This window comes from Mobula hypostoma, chromosome 23 (genome assembly GCF_963921235.1).
Source record: "Mobula hypostoma chromosome 23, sMobHyp1.1, whole genome shotgun sequence".
In the NCBI taxonomy this organism is placed as follows: Eukaryota; Metazoa; Chordata; class Chondrichthyes; order Myliobatiformes; family Myliobatidae; genus Mobula; species Mobula hypostoma.
Genome location: NC_086119.1, coordinates 40509715 through 40530338, shown reverse-complemented (window position 1 = coordinate 40530338; position 20624 = coordinate 40509715). Strand labels below are relative to the sequence as shown.

The 20624-nt window shown below is 46.2% G+C and overlaps 1 pseudogene; it reads left to right on the top strand.

The window, feature by feature from the left end:
• The first annotated feature begins 4304 nt into the window (after window positions 1-4304).
• Window positions 4305-20624, top strand: part of LOC134337007 (uncharacterized protein K02A2.6-like) — a 34435-nt pseudogene continuing 18115 nt past the window's right edge.

Genomic DNA, 20624 nt, shown 5'->3' with positions numbered 1-20624 from the left:
TTTGGACGATCGAAATGCCAGCCCATGTAGACCAGAAAGGCAGGGTGTTGAGAGTCGAGTGAGGTTGGACTGCTCTGGGTGCCGAGCCAATCTAAAGAGCTCAAGAACAGCAGCAAAATTATTTCTTCAGCAGTTTGAACGGGGCAGACTGCGCATGCGCGTGGAGGTTGGCCAGTGAGAACAGCGGGAAGAGTTTAAAAAGAAGACAGCGTTACAGAGCGGGTGATGGAGTAGAGGGAGACAGAGTAGGAAGGCTTTGGCTCAATGGGGCTTAGGCGATAAGGGGTCGAGGCCAGGTAGGTTATCTGTTTAGAATACAGACAGAAAGTATGTGTGTGAGGCCGGATTTCTGTGCTCAGTGTCAGATGTGGGAGGTCCTGGAGACTCCTGGCCTCCTGGACAGCCACATCTGCACCAGGTGTGTCGAGCTGCAGCTCCTTAGAGACCGCATTAGGGAACTGGAGCTGTAGCTCGATGACCTTTGTCTGGTCAAGGAGAGTGAGGAGGTGATAGAGAGGAGCTATAGGCAGGTAGTCACCCCAGGACCACAGGAGACAGAAAAGTGGGTAACAGTCAGGAGAGGGAAGGGAAAGAAGCAGGTACTAGAGAGTACACCAGTGGCTGTCCCACTTAACAATAAGTAGTCCTGTTTGAGTACTGTTGTGGGGGACGGCCTGCCTGGGGGAAGCAACAGTGGTCACGCCTCTGGCACAGATTCTGGCCCTGTGGCTCAGAAGGATAGGAAAAGGAAGAGGATGGCAGCAGTGATAGGGGGCTCTATAGTTAGGGAGTCAGAGAGGCAATTCTGTGGATGCAGGAAAGAAACAAGGATGGTAGTTTGCCTCCCAGGTGCCAGGGTCCGGGATATTTCTGATCGCATCCACAATATCTTGAAGTGGGAAGGAGAACAGCCAGAGGTCGTGGTACATATTGGTACCAACGACATAGGTAAGAAAAGGGAGGAGGTTCTGAAAACAGATTACAGGGAGTTTGGAAAGAAGTTGAGCAGCAGGACCTCAAAGGTAGTAATCTCAGGATTACTGCCTGTGACACGCGACAGTGAGTATAGGAATAGAATGTGGTAAAGGATAAATGTGAGGCTGAGAGATTGGAGCAGGGGGCAGGGATTCAGATTTCTGGATCATTGGGACCTCTTCTGGGGCAGGTGTGACCTGTACAAAAAGGACGGGTTGCACTTGAATCCGAGGGGGACCAATATCCTGGCGGAAAGGTTTGCTAAGGCTATTGGGGAGAGTTTAAACTAGAATTGCTGGGGGTGGGAACCGAATGGAGGAAGTGACAGAGGAAGAGGAGGTTGGCTCACAAATAGAGAAAGCTTGGAGACAGTGTGAGAGGGAGGATAGGCATGTGATAGAGCAGGGACGCGCTCAGACCGATGGTTTGAGAGGTGTCTATTTTAATGCGAAGAGTATTATGAACAAACAGATGAGCTTAGAGCGTGGATCAGCTCTTGGAGCTATGATGTTGTGGCCATTACAGAGACTTGGATGGTGCAGGGGCAGGAATGGCTACTTCAATCGCCAGGCTTTAGATGTTTCAGAAAGGACAGGGAGGGAGGCAAAATAGGTGGGGACGTGGCACTGCTGATCAGAGATAGTGTCACGGCTGCAGAAAAGGAGGAAGTCATGGAGGGTTTGTCTACGGAGTCTCTGTAACAGGAAGTTAGGAATAAGAAGGGGTCCATAACTCTTCTGAGTGTTTTTTATAGACCATCCAATAGTAACAGGGACGTTGAGGAGCAGATAGGGAAGCAGATTCTGGAAAGGAGTAACGATAACAGGGTTGTTGTGGTGGGAGATTTTGATTTCCCAAATATTGATTGGCATCTCCCTAGAGTGAGGGGTTTAGATGGGGTAGAGTTTGTTAGGTGTATTCAGGAAGGTTTCTTGACACAATATGTAGATAAGCCTACAAGAGGAGAGGCTGTACTTGATCTGGTATTGGGAAATGAACCTGGTAAGGTGTCAGGTCTCCCAGTGGGAGAGCATTTTGGAGATACTGATCACAATTCTATCTCCTTTACCACAGCATTGGAGAGGGATAGGAACAGACAAGTTAGGAAAACGTTTAATTGGAGTAAGGGGAAATATGAGGCTATCAGGCAGGAACTTGGAAGCATAAATTGGAACCAGATGTTCTCAGGGAAACGTACAGAAATGTGGCAAATGTTATGGGGATATTTGCATGGGGTTCCGAGTAGGTACATTCCAATGAGACATGGGGGAAAGGATGGTAGGGTACAAGATCCGTGGTGTACAAAGGCTGTTGTAAATCTAGTCAAGAAGAAAAGAGCTTACAAAAGGTTAAAAAAAAACTAGGTAATGATAGGAATCCAGAAGATTATAAGGCTAGTAGGAAGGAGCTTAAGAATGAAATTATGACAGCCAGATGGGGCCATGAGAAGGCCTTTGCGGAGAGGATTAAGGAAAACCCCAAGGTACTCTACAAGTATGTGAAGAGCAAGAGGATGAGATATGAGAGAATAGGACCAAGCAAGTGTGACAGTGGAGAAGTGTATATGGAACTGGAGGAAATAGTGGAGGTACTTAACGAATACGTTGCTTCAGTATTCACTATGGAAAAGGATCTTGACGATTGTAGGGATGACTTGCAGTGGACTGAAAAGGTTGAGCATGTAGATATTAAGGAAGAGGATGTACTGGAGCTTTTAGAAAGTATCAAGTTGGATAAGTCACCGGGACTGGATGGGATGCACCCCAGGCTACTGTGGGAAGCGAGGGAGGAGATTGCTGAGCCTCTGGCAATGATCTTTGTATCATCAATGAGGACGGGAGAGGTTCCGGAGGATTGAGGGTTGCAGATGTTGTTCCCTTATTCAAGAAAGGGAATAGGGATAGCCCAGGAAATTATAGGTCAGAGAGTCTTACTTCAGTGGTTGGTAAGTTGATGGAGAAGATCCCAAGAGGCAGGATTTATGAACATTTGTAGAGGCATAATATGATTAGGAATAGTCAGCATGGCTTTGCCAAAGGCAGCTCGTGCCTTACGAACCTGATTGAATTTTTTGAGGATGTGACTAAACACGTTGATGAAAGTAGAGCAGTAGATGTAGTCTATGTGGATTTTAGCAAGGTATTTGATAAGGTACCCCATGCAAGGCTTATTAAGAAAGTAAGGAGGCACGGGATCCAAGTGGACATTGTTTTGTGGATCCAGAAGTGGCTTGTCCATAGAAGGCAAAGAGTGGTTGTAGATGGGTCATATTCTGCATGGAGGCTGGTGACCAGTGGTGTGCCTCAGGGATCTGTTCTGGACCATTACTCTTGTGATTTTTATAAATGACCTGGAAGAAGAAGTGGAGGGATGGGTTAGTAAATTTGCTGATGACACAAAGGTTGGGAGTGTTGTGGATAGTGTGGAGGGCTGTCAGAGGTTACAGCGGGACATTGATAGGATGCAAAACTGGGCTGAGAAGGGGCAGATGGAGTTCAACCCAGATAAGTGTGAGGTGGTTTATTTTGGTAGGTCAAATATGATGGCAGAATATAGCATTAATGGTCAGACTCTTGGCAGTGTGGAGGATCAGAGGGATCTTGGGGTCCGAGTCCATAGGATACTCAAAGCTGCTACGCAGGTTGACACTGTGGTTAAGATGGCATATGGTGCATTGGCCTTCATCAATCGTGGGATTGAGTTTAGGAGCTGAGAGGTAATGTTGCAGCTATATAGGACCCTAGTCAGACCCTACTTGGAGTACTGTGTTCAATTCTGGTCGCCTCACTATAGGAAGGATGTGGACACCATAGAAAGGGTGCAGAGGAGATTTACAAGGATGTTGCCTGTTTTGGGGAGCATGCCTTATGAGAATAGGTTGAGTGAATTTGGCCTTTTCTCCTTGGACCGACGAAGGATGAGAGGTGACCTGATAGAGGTGTATAAAATGATGAGAGGCATTGATTGTGTGGATAGTTCAGAGGCTTTTCCCCAGGGCTGAAATGGCTAGTGTTGTAATGTGAGCATTATTAAAAGTAAGTTAATACTAATTAGGGTAATCGTGGGGGGTTTTACTTCCGTTATTTTTACTTCCGGTGCTTTTGTATATAGTGTTCCTGCCATGCCGTACGGGTTGTGAAAGCCTCTGTATATACCTACCGGTTTTGACGTTCGAGATAAAGTTGTTTCTTTGGCATGAAGTTGTCGAGTGTGCCTTTTTCAAAGTAGAAGTTACCATATGTTTTTGGCGACGAGGTGAACTGGTTTTGAGGACATGTTGGCACATTTCAAATGGGAGCAGCAGCACCGATAAGGAGCTTCACGTTCAGATGGTTACGTTTGGGATTATCGGTGAATTTGTGGAGGTAAATGAGGACTGGCCAGAGTATGAAGAAAGGCTGGGACACTTTTTCTGTGCTAATGAAATTACTGAGGGGGCTAAGAAGCGCTCTATTCGCCTGAGTGCGTGTGGGGCAAAGACTTACAAGCTAATAAGGAATTTAGCCACACCGCGGAAACCGGAGGACATTCCATACGATAAACTGGTCAAGCTCGTGGGGAACCAGTACAATCCGAAACCTTCGGTGATAGTCCAATGGTTTAAGTTTCGCAGCCGTTTCAGAAAGCCAGGTCAGTCTGTGGCCAACTTTGTGTCCGAGCTTCGTCAGCTGTGGGAGCATTGTGATTTCGGAGCGGTGTTGGAAGACATGCTCCATGATAGATTGGTATGTGGCATTAATAATGACATCATACAATGCCGCCTGTTAGGGGAAACCTTACCGTTGACTTTCAAGAAAGCCTTAGAGATTGCCCAAGGCATGGAGATGGCTGCTGATAATGTCAAGGATATCCAGAAAGGACATGGGGCGGGGGGGTCGCAGTCAGTGGCAGTGCACCAAGCCAGGAGGGAGACTGGTAAACGGGCAAGGCGGGTGGAATGTTTCCGGTGTGGAGGGACGCACTATGCAAATGATTGCAAAGTCAAAGGCACTGTCTGCCATGCTTGTAGCAAAAAGGGACATTTAGCTAAAAAGTGCAGAAGTTCAAAGGGTAAGATTAAGCCTGGGCAGGGGATAGCTCAACAGGCTCAGGCAGCCACACACCATCTTGAAGAAGCAGATGGAGAGGCAGCGAGTGTCTACAAATGTTTGCAGTGGAAACAGATGAGGAACCACCTGATCCATATTATGCCACAGTCACTGTCAGGGGAACGGACATTACGTTTGAGATTGATTCAGGGGCTACTGCATCGGTCATTAGTGAGGAGACCTACAGGAGGACATGGAGATCCAACCTGCCTCCCATTAGACCGTCAAAGCTCAAACTCAGGACCTATACGGGGCAGCCCATACCTCATTTAGGGGTGTTATGTGTGGACATTTCAGCCGGGGGTCAGAAGGCTGAAGCCAGGCTTGTGATAGCTAAGGGCAGTGGGCCCAGACTTTTGGGTCGCGATTGGCTTTGCAAAATCCGGCTCAACTAGCATGTTGGCAACTGATGGAGGACATTCTGCAGCGGTACAGTGACATTTTCAGGGACGAGCTGGGCGCACTGAAGGGTGTGACAGTGAAAACATGTCGACCCTGAGGCTACACCATGTTTTTGTAAGCCCAGGTCGGTGCCCTATGCCATGAAAGGCAAAGGCGAGGAGGAGCTGGAACGTTTACAGAGGCTGGGCATTATTGAGCCCGTCCAGTTTTCAAGGTGGGTGGCTCCCATTGTTCCAGTTTTGAAGGCAGACAAAATGGTGAGGATGTGTGGGGATTATAAGTTTATGGTGAATCAGGTCTAAGGCTGGTGGAGTACCCATTGCCATGGGTGGATGACCTGTTTGCGACCCTGTCAGGGGGTAAGCTGTTCACAAAGCTGGACATGAGCCACGCCTACCAACAGCTGCTGCTCGACGAGGATTCAAAGGAGTATGTCACAATTAATACACACAAGGGATTATTCAAGTACAATCGCCAGGTGTTTAGAGTGTCATCCAGCCCTGCCATTTTCCAAAGGACAATGGACACTTTGCTGCAGGGGATTCTGTACGTAGCAGTGTACCTTGATGATATTTTGATCACGGGGGCTACGGAGGTGGAGCATCTGGCTAACTTAGAACAAGTGCTGAAGAGGCTGTCAGACGCAGGGCTGCGGTTGAAACACGGAAAATGTGTGTTCCTGGCATCAAGTGTGACTTACCTGGGACACAAGATCACAGCTGAGGGGCTTTGCCCTGTGGAGGACAAAGTGAGAGCTATTAAGGAGGCTCCAAGCCCTTAGATCATCACGGAACTCAGATCATTTTTAGGCATGGTGAATTATTATGGCAAGTTTCTTCCTGACCCCTCAAGGGTTTTGACCCCACTGTATAAGCTGCTTCACAATGACAATAAGTGGCAGTGGGGTGAAGAGCAGGAGAAAGCTTTCAAGGAAGTGAAAGAACTCTTCCACTCAGTGAAGCTGCTTGTTCACTATGACCCAGACAAGGAGATCACCCTGGCATGCAATGCCTCGCCCTATGGAGTCGGGGCAGTTCTCTCACATGTAATGGAGGACCATTCAGAGAAGCCTATTGGTTTTGCTTCACGTACCCTGACAGCTGCTGAGAAGGGATATTCACAGCCAGACAAAGAAGGTCTGGCCATTGCTTTTGCGGTCAAACGCTTTCATCAGTACCTTTATGGACGCATATTTACAATTTATATGGACCACAAACCACTGATGAGCCTGTTCAGTGAGACTAGATGCATCCCACCGCTAGCCTCAGCCAGGATACAGCGCTGAGCTCTTACATTGTCAGCTTACCAGTACACTATAGTGTACAAAGCGAGTGGGGATAATGCAAATGCCGATGCACTGAGTCGACTACCTTTACCTGAGACACCTGTTACTACATATGTGCCTCCAGAGACTGTGTTTTCATTGGAGAGGTGGTCAGAGACACCTGTAAAGGCGACCCGGATCAAGCAGTTGACAGAGAGGGACCCAGTCCTGTTCCAAGTCAAGACTTCTCTGTTACAAGGTTGGCGCAGAGTCGTGGAAGGAGAGGAACTGAGGCCTTATGCCAAACACAAGACAGAACTCAGTCTGCAGGGTGGCTGCATTTTCTGGGGGTGCGAGGATCATCGTGCCTCCCCCTGACCATTCACAGATTGTGGAGGAAATTCATCAGACTCACCCAGGAGTGTCTCGAATGAAAAGCCTTGCTAAATCCTACGTTTGGTGGCCAAGAATGGATCAGGATCTGAAGAGCAAGGTAAAATCATGCATGCAATGTCAGACTAATCAGAATATGCCACCACCAGCTCCTTTGCATCCATGGGAGTGGCCAGACCACCCTGGTCCAGACCACATTTGGACTTTGCTGGCCCTTTTATGGGGCAGACGTTTCTTGTAATGGTAGCTGCACATTCTAAATGGATCGAAGCTCACATCATGAGCAACATCACAGCCCCCTCAACCATAAACAAACTCAGGCAAGTGTTTGCAGTCCACAGGTTGCCTGACACTCTGGTCACTGATAATGGCCCGACGTTCACCAGTGAGCTGTTCAGTGAATTCATACAGTAGAATGGCATTCATCACATTCGGACGGCCCCTTTCCACCCAGCCTCAAATGGGTTGGTTGAGCGGACTATTCAGACAGTGAAGGAAGGCCTGAAGCAGATGACGGGACTCTCTCAGCTCTCGGCTTTCACGTTTCCTGTTTAAATACCGCCTCACGCCACAGACTACGACTGCCCGCACTCCAGCAGAGATGCTGATGGGGCATAGGCCCACGTCAGGATTGGACCTGCTGTGCCCAGACATGAAGGCGAAAGTGGAGAGAAAGCAGGAAAAGCAGAAGGAGGGACATGATCAACATGCGCGAGAGAGACAGTTAAAACCAGATGACAGTGTCAATGTGAGAAACAATCAGCAATGGCTACCTGGGGTTATTCTTAAGCAGAGTGGTCCCATTTCCTATGTTGCTAAGATGACTGACGGGCGTGTTTTCCGCAGACATCAGGACCATGTGCGCCTGCAACATGATACCAGCTCAGAGGCAGACAGTTCCATGGAGTTTCCATTTGTGAGTCAGACTACGGTGGAAGCATGTCCACCAGTGACTTTGCCAGAGGGCGAGACGCTGGCAGAGGGGTTGGGGTCCCCTGAGGAGGATGGACATTCTCACGCAGACACACAGACCCCTCTCATGCTTCCAAAACCAGATCCACCCAAAGTATCCTCACCAGCAGTGCCTGCTGGGTCACCGGGGGTAGTGAGCAGATCACAGCGCACTCGTAAACCTCCTGACAGACTGAATCTTTGACGGGACAGTTCTTTTTTGTTGTTGTTAGATTGAATGTTGAATCTGTCACGTTTTCCAGATGTTTTGTATTGATAAACTGTTGCTGAGATCCAGTATAAGTTTTCAGGGGTACGCAAGTTAATAACACCACTGTCTTTATTTCCTGGTTTTTTACATGTGGGGAATGTTAGATTTTAAAGGGGGAGAAGTGTTGTAACGAGAGCATTATTAAAAGTAAGTTAATACTAATTAGGGTAATGGTGCGGGGTTTTTACTTCCGGTGCTTTTGTATATAGTGTTCTTGCCATGCCATATGGGTTGTGAAAGCCTCTGTATATACATAACGGTTTTGAAGTTCGAGATAAAGTTCTTTCTTTGGCATCAAGTTGTCGAGTGTGCCTTTTTCAAAGTAGAAATTACCACAGCTAGCACGAGAGGGCACAGTTTTAAGGTGCTGGGGAGTAGGTACAGAGGAGATGTCAGGGGTAGGTTTTTTATGCAGAGAGTTGTGAGTGCGTGGAATGGGCTGCCGGCGGCGGTGGTGGAGGTGGAAACGATAGGGTCTTTTAAGAGACTCCTGGATGGCTACATGGAGCTTAGAAAACTAGAGGACTATGGGTAAAGCCTAGATAGTTCTAAGGTAGGGACATGTTCGGCACAGCTTTATGGGCCGAAGGGCCTGTATTGTGCTGTACGTTTTCTATGTTTCTATGTTTCTAAAATCTGGGCCAGGAGCAATGCGTGGGGCCTAGGTCCTAGTGCGAGGGTCAGACAATTTAAACACCGGCCCATAGAGTCTGGGGGCTTCTCTCTCCACGATGCTAAGGCTGTGACGCCGGCCCTCAGCTATTGTGCTTTGACTCTGTGAACTTTGCAGAGATTTCCACTGCTAATCTGATGAACAAAAAACAGAGGCTTTGGGCCTAAACTGGGCTGCTGCAGGAATTTGGATCTAATGACTCAGTTTGGTTCGGAATGCTGTTGCTCGTTTCTGTTGGTTTTGTGTGTGTTTTTTTTTCTTTCTCTGTGGGCACTGGGGTGTTCTCTTTAATTGCGTTGGGTTCTTTTGGGTTTCTTGCCTGTAAGCAAACAAATCTCAAGGTTGTATAATTTATACATTCTTTGACAATAGATGCACTTTGAACTTTGAATGTGGAAGCTGATGAGGTGAAAGGGAATTCAGTTGCTCGGGGGCTGAGGTTGAAAGCAGATGTCTGCAAAATGGAGGATATGTGAGCACAGACTCCAGCCACTGCAACTGGGAAGAAACCACATTCCTGCATAAGAAAGACATTTCAGATGTCCTAGAGTAGACAGGCTCATATTGAAAATAGATGTCACAAACAGAATTTAAAGGGATGGCGTCCTTACAGGAGGCAAGGTAGGAGGACGTGTAGTTGAGGTGGCTGTGAGAGTCCATGGATTTGTAGAGATGTCAGTGGCAAGTTTGGCTCTTGAGGTTGTCACGTACCCAGTGACAGATTAACGAACCAGCAAAAATGGAAAACACTTTAGAGTCGAGTATTGCTATTAACTAATAATACTTATTAGTAACTACGCAATACAGTAATTTAAATGCAAATAAATCAAACAGGTTAGCAATGATTATGTATAAGCAAGTGTGGAATATATACCAAGCTTCTTCAAGTCTAGGGGTAAATAGATAGTCTTACGATAATGAATAAAGTTCAGTCCAGTTCGTGGTACTGAGTTGAGTAGAGATGGAGAGAGAGAGAGATTAGAATCTTCAGGTGAGCTGACTCCGTCGATCTTCCTGTTGTCCTCCGAAAACCTTTAAAAGTCACTGACTGTGACCACAACAAAGGAGACCATTCTTCTGTGGTGGAGCTATCAATCCAGGCGAGGGTTGGACACACAAATAACTCCCCACAGGTCACACCCTCTTCAGCCGCCTGATCGATCCTCCAAAAACCCACTTTTTCTGTGGGCCCAACAAAGCTCAGTCAGTGTCCAAAATCATGTGTTGCTGGTCTATCATCTGACCTTCTATTTATCTCACCGTGCTGAGTACCAACTGTCTCTCAAATAACTCCTCCCTTCTTTGTCTGTGTAAGAATGTACATGCAGGCAATGTCCTTGGAGAAAGTACAAACAACCTGCCGAAGAATCATAACACTTCATCTCTCTCTCTTAAAAACAAGATGTCAGTGTTAAATAACTCTCTCTTTCTCCTTTTAACAAGGTGTCTGCAGTTACATAGAAACATAGAAACATAGAAAATAGGTGCAGGAGTAGGCCATTCGGCCCTTCGAGCCTGCACCGCCATTTATTATGATCATGGCTGATCATCCAACTCAGAACCCTGCACCAGCCTTCCCTCCATACCCCCTGATCTCCGTAGCCACAAGGGCCATATCTAACTCCCTCTTAAATATAGCCAATGAACTGGCCTCAACTGTTTCCTGTGGCAGAGTATTCCACAGATTCACCACTCTCTGTGTGAACAAGTTTTTCTTAATCTCGGTCCTAAAAGGCTTCCCCCTTACCCTCAAACTGTGACCCCTCATTCTGGACTTCCCCAACATCAGGAACAATCTTCCTGCATCTAGCCTGCCCAATCCCTTTAGGATTTTATACGTTTCAATCAGATCCCCCCTCAATCTTCTAAATTCCAACAAGTACAAGCCTAGTTCATCCTGTCTTTCTTCATATGGAAGCCCTGCCATCCCAGGAATCAATCTGGTGAACCTTCTTTGAACTCCCTCTATGGCAAGGATGTCTTTCCTCAGATTAGGGGACCAAAACTGCACACAATACTCCAGTTGTGGTCTCACCAAGGACTTGTACAACTGCAGTAGTACCTCCCTGCTCCTGTACTCGAATACTCTCGCTATAAATACCAGCATACCATTCGCCTTTTTCACCGCCTGCTGTACCTGCATGCCCACTTTCAATGACTGGTGTATAATGACACCCAGGTCTCGTTGCACCTCCCCTTTTCCTAATTGGCCACCATTCAGATAATAATCTGTTTTCCTATTTTTGCCACCAAAGTGGATAATTTCACATTTATCCACATCAAATTGCATCTGCCATGAATTTGCCCACTCACCCAACCTATCCAAGTCACCCTGCATCCTCTTAGCATCCTCCTCACAGCTAACACTGCCGCCCAGCTTCGTGTCATCCGCAAACTTGGAGATGCTGCATTTAATTCCCTCATCCAAGTCATTAATATATATTGTAAACAACTGGGGTCCCAGCACTGAGCCTTGCGGTACCCCACTAGTCACTGCCCGCCATTCTGAAAAGGTCCCGTTTATTCCCACTCTTTGCTTCCTGTCTGCTAACCAATTCTCTATCCACATCAATACCTTACCCCCAATACCGTGTGCTTTAAGTTTGCACACTAATCTCCTGTGTGGGACCTTGTCAAAAGCCTCTTGAAAATCCAAATATACCACATCCACTGGTTCTCCCCTATCCACTCTACTAGTTACATCCTCAAAAAATTCTATGAGATTCGTCAGACATGATTTTCCTTTCACATATCCATGCTGACTTTGTCCGATCATTTCACCGCTTTCCAAATGTGCTGTTATCACATCTTTGATAACTGACTCCAGCAGTTTCCCCACCACCGACGTTAGGCTAACCGGTCTATAATTCCCCGGTTTCTCTCTCCCTCCTTTTTTAAAAAGTGGGGTTACATTAGCCACCCTCCAATCCTCAGGAACTAGTCCAGAATCTAACGAGTTTTGAAAAATTATCACTAATGCATCCACTATTTCTTGGGCTACTTCCTTAAGCACTCTAGGATGCAGACCATCTGGCCCTGGGGATTTATCTGCCTTCAATCCCTTCAATTTACCTAACACCACTTCCCTACTAACATGTATTTCACTCAGTTCCTCCATCTCACTGGACCCTCTGTCCCTTACTATTTCTGGAAGATTATTTATGTCCTCCTTAGTGAAGACAGAACCAAAGTAATTATTAAATTGGTCTGCCATGTCCTTGCTCCCCATAATCAATTCACCTGTTTCTGTCTGCAGGGGACCTACATTTGTCTTTACCAGTCTTTTCCTTTTTACATATCTATAAAAGCTTTTACAGTCAGTTTTTATGTTCCCTGCCAGTTTTCTCTCATAATCTTTTTTCCCCTTCCTAATTAAGCCCTTTGTCCTCCTCTGCTGAACTCTGAATTTCTCCCAGTCCACAAGTGAGCCACTTTTTCTGGCTAATTTGTATGCTTCTTCTTTGGAATTGATACTATCCCTAATTTCTCTTGTCAGCCATGGGTGCACTACCTTCCTTGATTTATTCTTTTGCCAAACTGGGATGAACAATTGTTGTAATTCATCCATGCAATCTTTAAATGCTTGCCATTGCATATCCACCGTCAATCCTTTAAGTGTCATTTGCCAGTCTATTTTAGCTAATTCACGTCTCATACCTTCAAAGTTACCCCTCTTTAAGTTCAGAACCTTTGTTTCTGAATTAACTATGTCACTCTCTATCTTAATGAAGAATTCCGCCATATTATGGTCACTCTTACCCAAGGGGCCTCTCACGACAAGATTGCTAATTAACCCTTCCTCATTGCTCAAAACCCAGTCTAGAATAGCCTGCTCTCTAGTTGGTTCCTTGACATGTTGGTTCAAAAAACCATCCTGCATACATTCCAAGAAATCCTCTTCCTCAGCACCTTTACCAATTTGGTTCACCCAATCTACAAGTAGATTGAAGTCACCCATTATAACTGCTGTTCCTTTATTGCACACATTTCTAATTTCCTGTTTAATACCATCTCCGACCTCACTACTACTGTTAGGTGGCCTGTACACAACTCCCACCAGCATTTTCTGCCCCTTAGTGTTATGCAGCTCTACCCATATCGATTCCACATCTTCCCGGCTTATGTCCTTCCTTTCTATTGCGTTAATCTCATCTTTAACCAGCAACGCCACCCCGCCTCCCCTTCCTTCATGTCTATCCCTCCTGAATATTGAATATCCCTGAACGTTGAGCTCCCATCCTTCGTCACCCTGGAGCCATGTCTCTGTGATCCCAACTATATCATAATCATTAATAACAATCTGCACTTTTAATTCATCCACCTTGTTATGAATGCTCCTTGCATTGACACACAAAGCCTTCAGGCGCGCTTTCACAACTCTCTTAGCCCTTATAGAATTATGTTGAAAAGTGGCCCTTTTTGATGCTTGCCCTGGATTTGTCGGCCTGCCACTTTTACTTTTCTCCTTACCACCTTTTGCTTCTACCCTCACTTTACACCCCTCTGTCTCTCTGCACTGGTTCCCATCCCCCTGTTGTGAACTAACCTCCTCTCGCCTAGTCTCTTTAATTTCATTCCCACCCCCCAACCATTCTAGTTTAAAGTCACCTCAGTAGCCCCCGCTAATCTCCCTGCCAGGATATTGGTTGAGTACCTCTCTCTCTCTTTTCAAAAACACAATTCATAGGGGTAATGGAGCACAGTTTATAGGAGTAATTCGGAACCCCATCACAAGGTGAAGATGCCAAGATCCAGGAAAGAAATAGAGAAGTGTCTGAGATGGTCCAGGTGAATTTGAGCACCAGGGTATGTTTCACAAAGGTCAGTGCTCAGACCCTTCTGTTTGTGATACACACTAACATCTTGGATGTGAGTGAAGAAGATTTGAAGAATAGGTTGGGGATTAAATAAAGGATAGGAGGTGTTGCAGATAATGTCGAATGTTGTCTAAAGTTACAGCATTTATAGATCACCTGAACATTCATAAGGACCAATAACAGATGGAATTTAATTGTTGACAAGTGTAAAGTGATGCATTGCAGAGGGACAAACAAAGGGAGTAAATGCGAGGTCCCCAGGGAATGCTAATAAGCAGGAGGACCTTAGAGAGCACTTCTATAAACCCCTGAAGGTGGGTGCATAGGTGAAAAGGCTCTGAGTGTGGAAGACACAGGATGCTTCCCCCTTTCGGCTCTAGCATAGAAAATAAGCTGCGACATCACGTCACAAACTTATAAAGTATTGACTAGATCACAATTGTGGCAGAGAGTTCAGTTCCTGGTCACCAAACTACAGGAAAGATGTGATTGTGCTGGAGAGAGTGCAAAGGAGATTCATGAGGATGGTGTCTGGACTGGAGCATTTGGATGGGCTGGTGGAGAAGCTTGAGGGGTGACCTCATACAGGTATAGACCATTATGAGGGGAATATGTAAAGTAGATAGCAAGAGCCTTTTCCCATAGCGGAAATGTCTAGGACAACAGGACGCAGGTACTAAGTGAGAGGTCAGAGTTTTAGTGGGGATCTGAAGAGGACTGCTTGCACACAGAGAGGTTGAATCTGCTACCTGCTCAGAAAGGGGGTGCTGGAGGCTGAGACTCTCACAACTTTAAGAATTATCTAGACAATATTTGAATCACAACGGCATAGAATGCTACAGATTGGTATTCACGTGCTCAGTGTTGTGGATGGGTGCGGGGGTGAAGTCAGAGGTGGGTCTGGATGGGTGTGGGGGTGAATTCAGGAACTGGTGTAAGTGGGAATTCAGGGATGGGTGCGGATGCGTGTGTGGGTGAATTCAGGGACAGGTGTGGGTGGGTGTAGAGATGAATTCAGGAACAGGTGTGGGGGTGAATTCAGGGATGGATGTGGGGATGAATTCAGGACTGGTGTGGGTGAGTGTGGGGGTGAATTCAGGGGTAGTTATAGATAGGTGTGGGGTGAATTCAGTGATAGGTGTGGGATTGAACTCAGGGACAGGTGGGGGTAGGTGTGGGTGAAAATCCAAGGATGGATGGGGTAGGTGTGGGTGAGTGTGGGGGTGAATTATGGGATGGATGTGGGCAAGTGTGGGGGTGAACCGTACACTAACACTGACACAGACACATTGTACACTAACACTATTCACAGACACACTGTACACTAACACAACTCACAGACACACTGTACAATAACTCCAGTCACAGACACACTGTACAATAACACCAGTCACAGACACATTGTACTCTAACACTAGTCACAGACACACCGTACACTAACACTAACACAGACACAATGTACACTAAAACCATTCAGAGACACACTGTACTCTAACACCAGTCACAGACACACTGTACACTAACACTATTTACAGACACACTGTACGCTAACACTATTCAGAGACACACTGTACACCTACACCAGTCACAGACACACTGTACACCTACACCAGTCACAGACACACTGTACACTAACACTATTCACAGACACACTGTACACCTACACCAGTCACAGACACACTGTACACTAACACTATTCAAAGACACTCTGTACACACACTCCGTACACAGACACAATATATCCCAGGGCTGTTGACAGTTGACAATTATCCTGATTCCCTCCCCACAGACTGTGTACATTGCCATCTGTCTTTACAGCAACAATGTTCACATTGTGCAGGAGGGTCTGAGAATCAGCATGGACTATAGCAACAGTGCAGACTAACATCCTTCAAGCCCTCTCTACTCCATCACAATCCTTTAATTCTCTGCATGGCAGTACGAGAGAGGCTCTTTGGAGATGTGCCATTCAGAATGTCCTTGTGACCAACATTTTTCAAAGAGATTTGCTGTACGAGTAGAGATCATAGCTAATGCACTGACTCACACCATATGCGTACACAGTATACCCAAACCCTTAACAGACACATTGTACACAATTACGGAGCAACAGTACACGAGCAGCATTCAAACAAACATTTCACAGTGCACAGGCATCACTCAGACTCTCTGTACAACAGCAGCATTTACAGCCGTTCTGACCACCTGCCCAATTCATAGACACAATGTAAACTGACTTCATTCAGACTCTCTGTACACCAAATTCTCTGTATATAGTACGGTAGCATCATGCAGGAACTCAGGGTACTGCAGCAATGTCACAGGATAGGCTGCACCAGTTAATTCCAGAGACTCTGTGTACATGACCAAGATTTATAGACACTCTGTAGACCAATGCATTCCAAAACTCTCGCTACTCACCACAGTTCATACACTCAGGTTACACAGAACGTCAACAGATTCGCCGTGCTGGGTTGAGATATATATTGTGTATTATTAACAGACACTGTATACATCGGTACCATTCGTAAACACAGTGTAGATGCCCTCAAGTCCTGCATACCACCGTTGAGATGATTTGAACAAAAGCACCATTCACAGTCGCACTGTGCACCAGCTCAGCACATCAACAGCCTGTGTCCTGTAGACTCTCATCATTCAGAACCTCGCAGCAGACGACTCACAGACTCACTCGGAAACAGCTTGATTCATATCCCGTTCACAAGCACCATTCCCAGACACACTGCACGTCAACACTATTGACAGATTCACTGAACTCCAGCACTTCTTTTAGAATTTATTCATTCATAGGATATGGGTTTCACCAGCTAAACCAGAATTTATTGCCCATCCCCAGTTGCCCTTGAGATGGTGGTGATGAGCTGCCTTCTTGAACCGCTGCAGTCCCTGAGGTGTAGGTACACCCACAGTGCTGTTAGGGAGGGAATTCCATGATTTTGACCCGGCAACAATGAAGGAATGGCGATATGTTTCCAAATCAGGATGGTGAGTGACTTGGAGGGGGATTTGCAAGTGGTGGTGTTCCCAGGTATCTGCTGTTCTCGTCCTTCTAGATGGTAGTGGTCGTGGGTCTGGAAGGTGCTGCCTTAGAAACTTTGGTGTGTTGTTGCAGTGCATCTTGTAGACAGTACACTCTGCTGCAACTGTTTGTCGATGGTGGAGGGATTGGATGTTTGTGGAAGGGGTACCAATCAAGTGGGCTGCCTTGTACTGGATGGTGTCGAGCTTCTCGAGTGTTGATGGAGCTGCATTCATCCAGGCATTACGATGGTAGCTTACAACCATTTCTACATCGGTGTAATTCATCAGCACTCAATATATCAATACCATTCACGTCCCATCAGTATGTCATCATTGACAGATATTCTGTATCAAAGACTCTCCACATACTGGTGTTAAGTGCCACTGACAAGATTAACTATGCACCAGAACCATTCACAGACACCCTGTGGACTGTTGATGTTCGCCTACTCACACCAACACAATTTATAAGCTCATTGTATACCAGTGATCCACTGCACACAAGTCCCATTCACAGACACAGTGTCTACCAGTCGCAGTCACAAATTCACAGCACACCAGAGTGAATGGGAGCTTCTCTGCATACCACCAGCACCAGTCAGGCTCATTTATGTAGAGGAGCTGGAGAGCCTGGGTTTGTGCAGAGGAGATGAGGGCCAGAAACTGATAGAAGCAGATAAAATGATGAGGGTAAACAGTAAAAAACTTATCCCCAGGGTTAAGGAGTCTAAAACCAGAGGGCACAGGTTTAGGGAAGGGGTTAAGGCTCAGGGAGAATACAAGAAAGAATCTTTTCATCTATGGGGTGGTCAGAAAGTAGAAAAAGCTGCCCATGTTGTTGTCAGCGGTAGGAATGCTTGTAACCTCTCAGTCATACCTGGGTGAGCTCTTTGCTCACAAACAGCAGAAGGCTACAGCCCAAGTTGCTGGTAAATGGGATTATTATAGATGGGTATGCAATTGTCAGCACGGTCATGGATGGGCTGAATGGCCTATTTCTCCATTGCATGATGTTGCTGCAAAGGGACATAGATAGGTTAAGTGAGTGGGTCAAGGTCTGGCAGATGGAATACAACGTTGGTAAATGCAAGATCATCCACTTTGGAAGGAATAATAGAAGAGCAGATTATTATTTAAATGGTGAAAGATTGCAGCATGCTGTTGTGCAGAGGGACTTGGGAGCCCTTGTTCATGAATCGCAAAAAGTTGGCTTGCAGATACAACAGGTTATTAAGAAGGCAAACAGAATGTTGGCCTTCATTGTTGGAGGGATTGAATTCAAGAGCAGGGAGGTCATGCTGCAACTGTACAGGGTACTGGTAAGGCCGCACCTGGAGTACTGCGTGCAGTTCTGGTCTCCATACTTGAGGAAGGACATACTGTCTTTGGAGGCAGTGCAGAGGAGGTTCACCAGGTTGATTCCAGAGATGAAGGGGTTAATCTACGAGGCGAGATTGAGTTGCCTGGGACTATACTCTCTGGAATTCAGAAGAATGAGAGGGGAACTTATAGAAACATACAAAATTTTGAAAGGGATAGATAAGATAGAAGTAGGAAAGTTGTTTCCACTGGTAGGTGAGACTAGAACTAGGGGACATTGCCTCAAGATTCAGGGTAGAAGATTTAGGATGGCGATGAAGAGAAACTTTTTCCCAGAGAGTGGTGAATCTGTGGAATTCTCTGCCCAAGGAAGCATTTGGGGCTTCTTCACTAAATATATTTAAGAAGCAGTTAGATACGTTTTTATATAGTAAGGGAATTAAGGGTTATGGGGAAAAAGGCAGGTAGATGGAGCTGAGTTTACAGACAGATCAGCCATGATCTCATTGAAAGGCAGGGCAGGCTCGATGGGCCGGCTGGCCTACTCCTGCTCCTATTTCTTATGTTCTTATGTTAATCACAGTTGGTCGTTTACACTGGCGCCAGTCAGAGTCACACTGTACACCAACACTAATCTGTTATACAGTACACCAGCGCCAATCACAGTCACACCATCTACTGACACCACTCAGTCATGCACCAGTACCAGAGACAGACCCATTTAGACCTGCCACCATTCCCAACTGACCTGTATGAAAGCACCATTCCCACATGCCAGCATCATTCACAGACTCACAGTCTCGGACACCTTCACCATTCCTAACCCTACTCTACAGCAGTATCAACTATACCAGCAGCATTCATAGTCTCTTTGCACAATTGTCCCTTTCACAGACACTCTGAAGAGCAGCGTGAACCACTGACAATATGTAGTCCCACAGCGTTCAGAGATAGTGTGCACCAGCACCATTCAGAGGCTCAATGTCAGTCAGTTACTGTGAGGAGTTTGAGGAGACCAAAGATCCAGCAAATTTCTATGGCTGTATCATTATATCTGGTTACATCGCCATCTGGTATGGAGGGGTCACTGCACAGGACTGGAAAACGCTGCAGAAAGCTACAAATTCAGCCAGCTCCATCATGAGCACCAGCCAGGACATCCTCAAAATGCGATGCCTCAAAAAGGCTGCATCTGTCATTAAGACCATAACACCAGTCCACTCCACCATTCAATCATGGCTGTTCCTTTCTTTTTCTTCTCCTCGACCCCAGTTCCCGGCCTTCTCCCCGTAACCCTTGATGCCATGTCCAACCAAGAACCTATTAATCTCTGCCCTAAATGCACCCAACATCCTGGCCTCCTCAGCTGCATGTGGCAACAAATTCCACAAATTCACCACCCTCTGGCTAAAGAAATTTCTCCGCATCTCTGGTTTGAAAGGGGGCCCCTCTATCCTGAGGCTATGCCCTCTTGTCCTAGACTCTCCCACCATGGGAAACATCCTTTCCACATCTACCCTGTTTAGGCCTTTCAATATTCGAAAGGTTTCAATGAGATCCCCCCTCATCCTTCTGAATTCCAGTGAGTACAGACCCAGAGCCATCAAACGTTCCTCGTATGATAACCCTTTCATTCCTGGAATCATCCCTGTGAACCTCCTCTGGACCCCCTCCAATGCCAGCACATCTTTTCTAAGATGAGGGGCCCAAAACTGTTCACAATACTCAAGGTGAGGCCTCACCAGTGCCTTATAAAGTCTCAGCATCACATCCTTACTCTGGTATTCTAGACCTCTTGAAATGAATGCTAACATGGCATTTGTCTTCATCACCACTGACTCAACCTGCAAGTTAACCTTTAGGGTGTTCTGCACAAGGACTGCCAAGTTTCTTTGCATCTCAGATTTTGGGATTTTCTTCCTGTTTAGAAAACCGTCTGCACATTTATTTCTACTACCAAAGTGTATGACCATGTATTTTCCAACATTGTATTTCATTTGCTACTTCCTTTCTCCTAATCTGTCTTTCTGCATCCTACCTGTTTCGTCAACACTACCTACCCCTTCACTAATCTTCGTATCATCTGCAAACTTGGCAACAAAGTCATCTACTCCATAATCTAAATCACTTATATACAGCATAAAAAGAAGTGGTCCCAACACCGACCCCTGCGGAACACCACTAGTCACTGGCAGCCAACCAGAAAAGGAGGCTTTAATCCCACTTGCTGCCTCCTACCATTAGCCAATGTTCTAGCCACGTTAGTAACTTTCCTGTAATACCATGGGCACTTAACTTGGTAAGCAGCCTCATGTGTGGCACCTTGTCAAAGGCCTTCTGAAAGTTCAAATATACAGCATCCACTGCATCCACTTTATCTATCCTACTTGTAATCTCCTCAAAGAATTCCAACAGGTTCGTCAGGCAG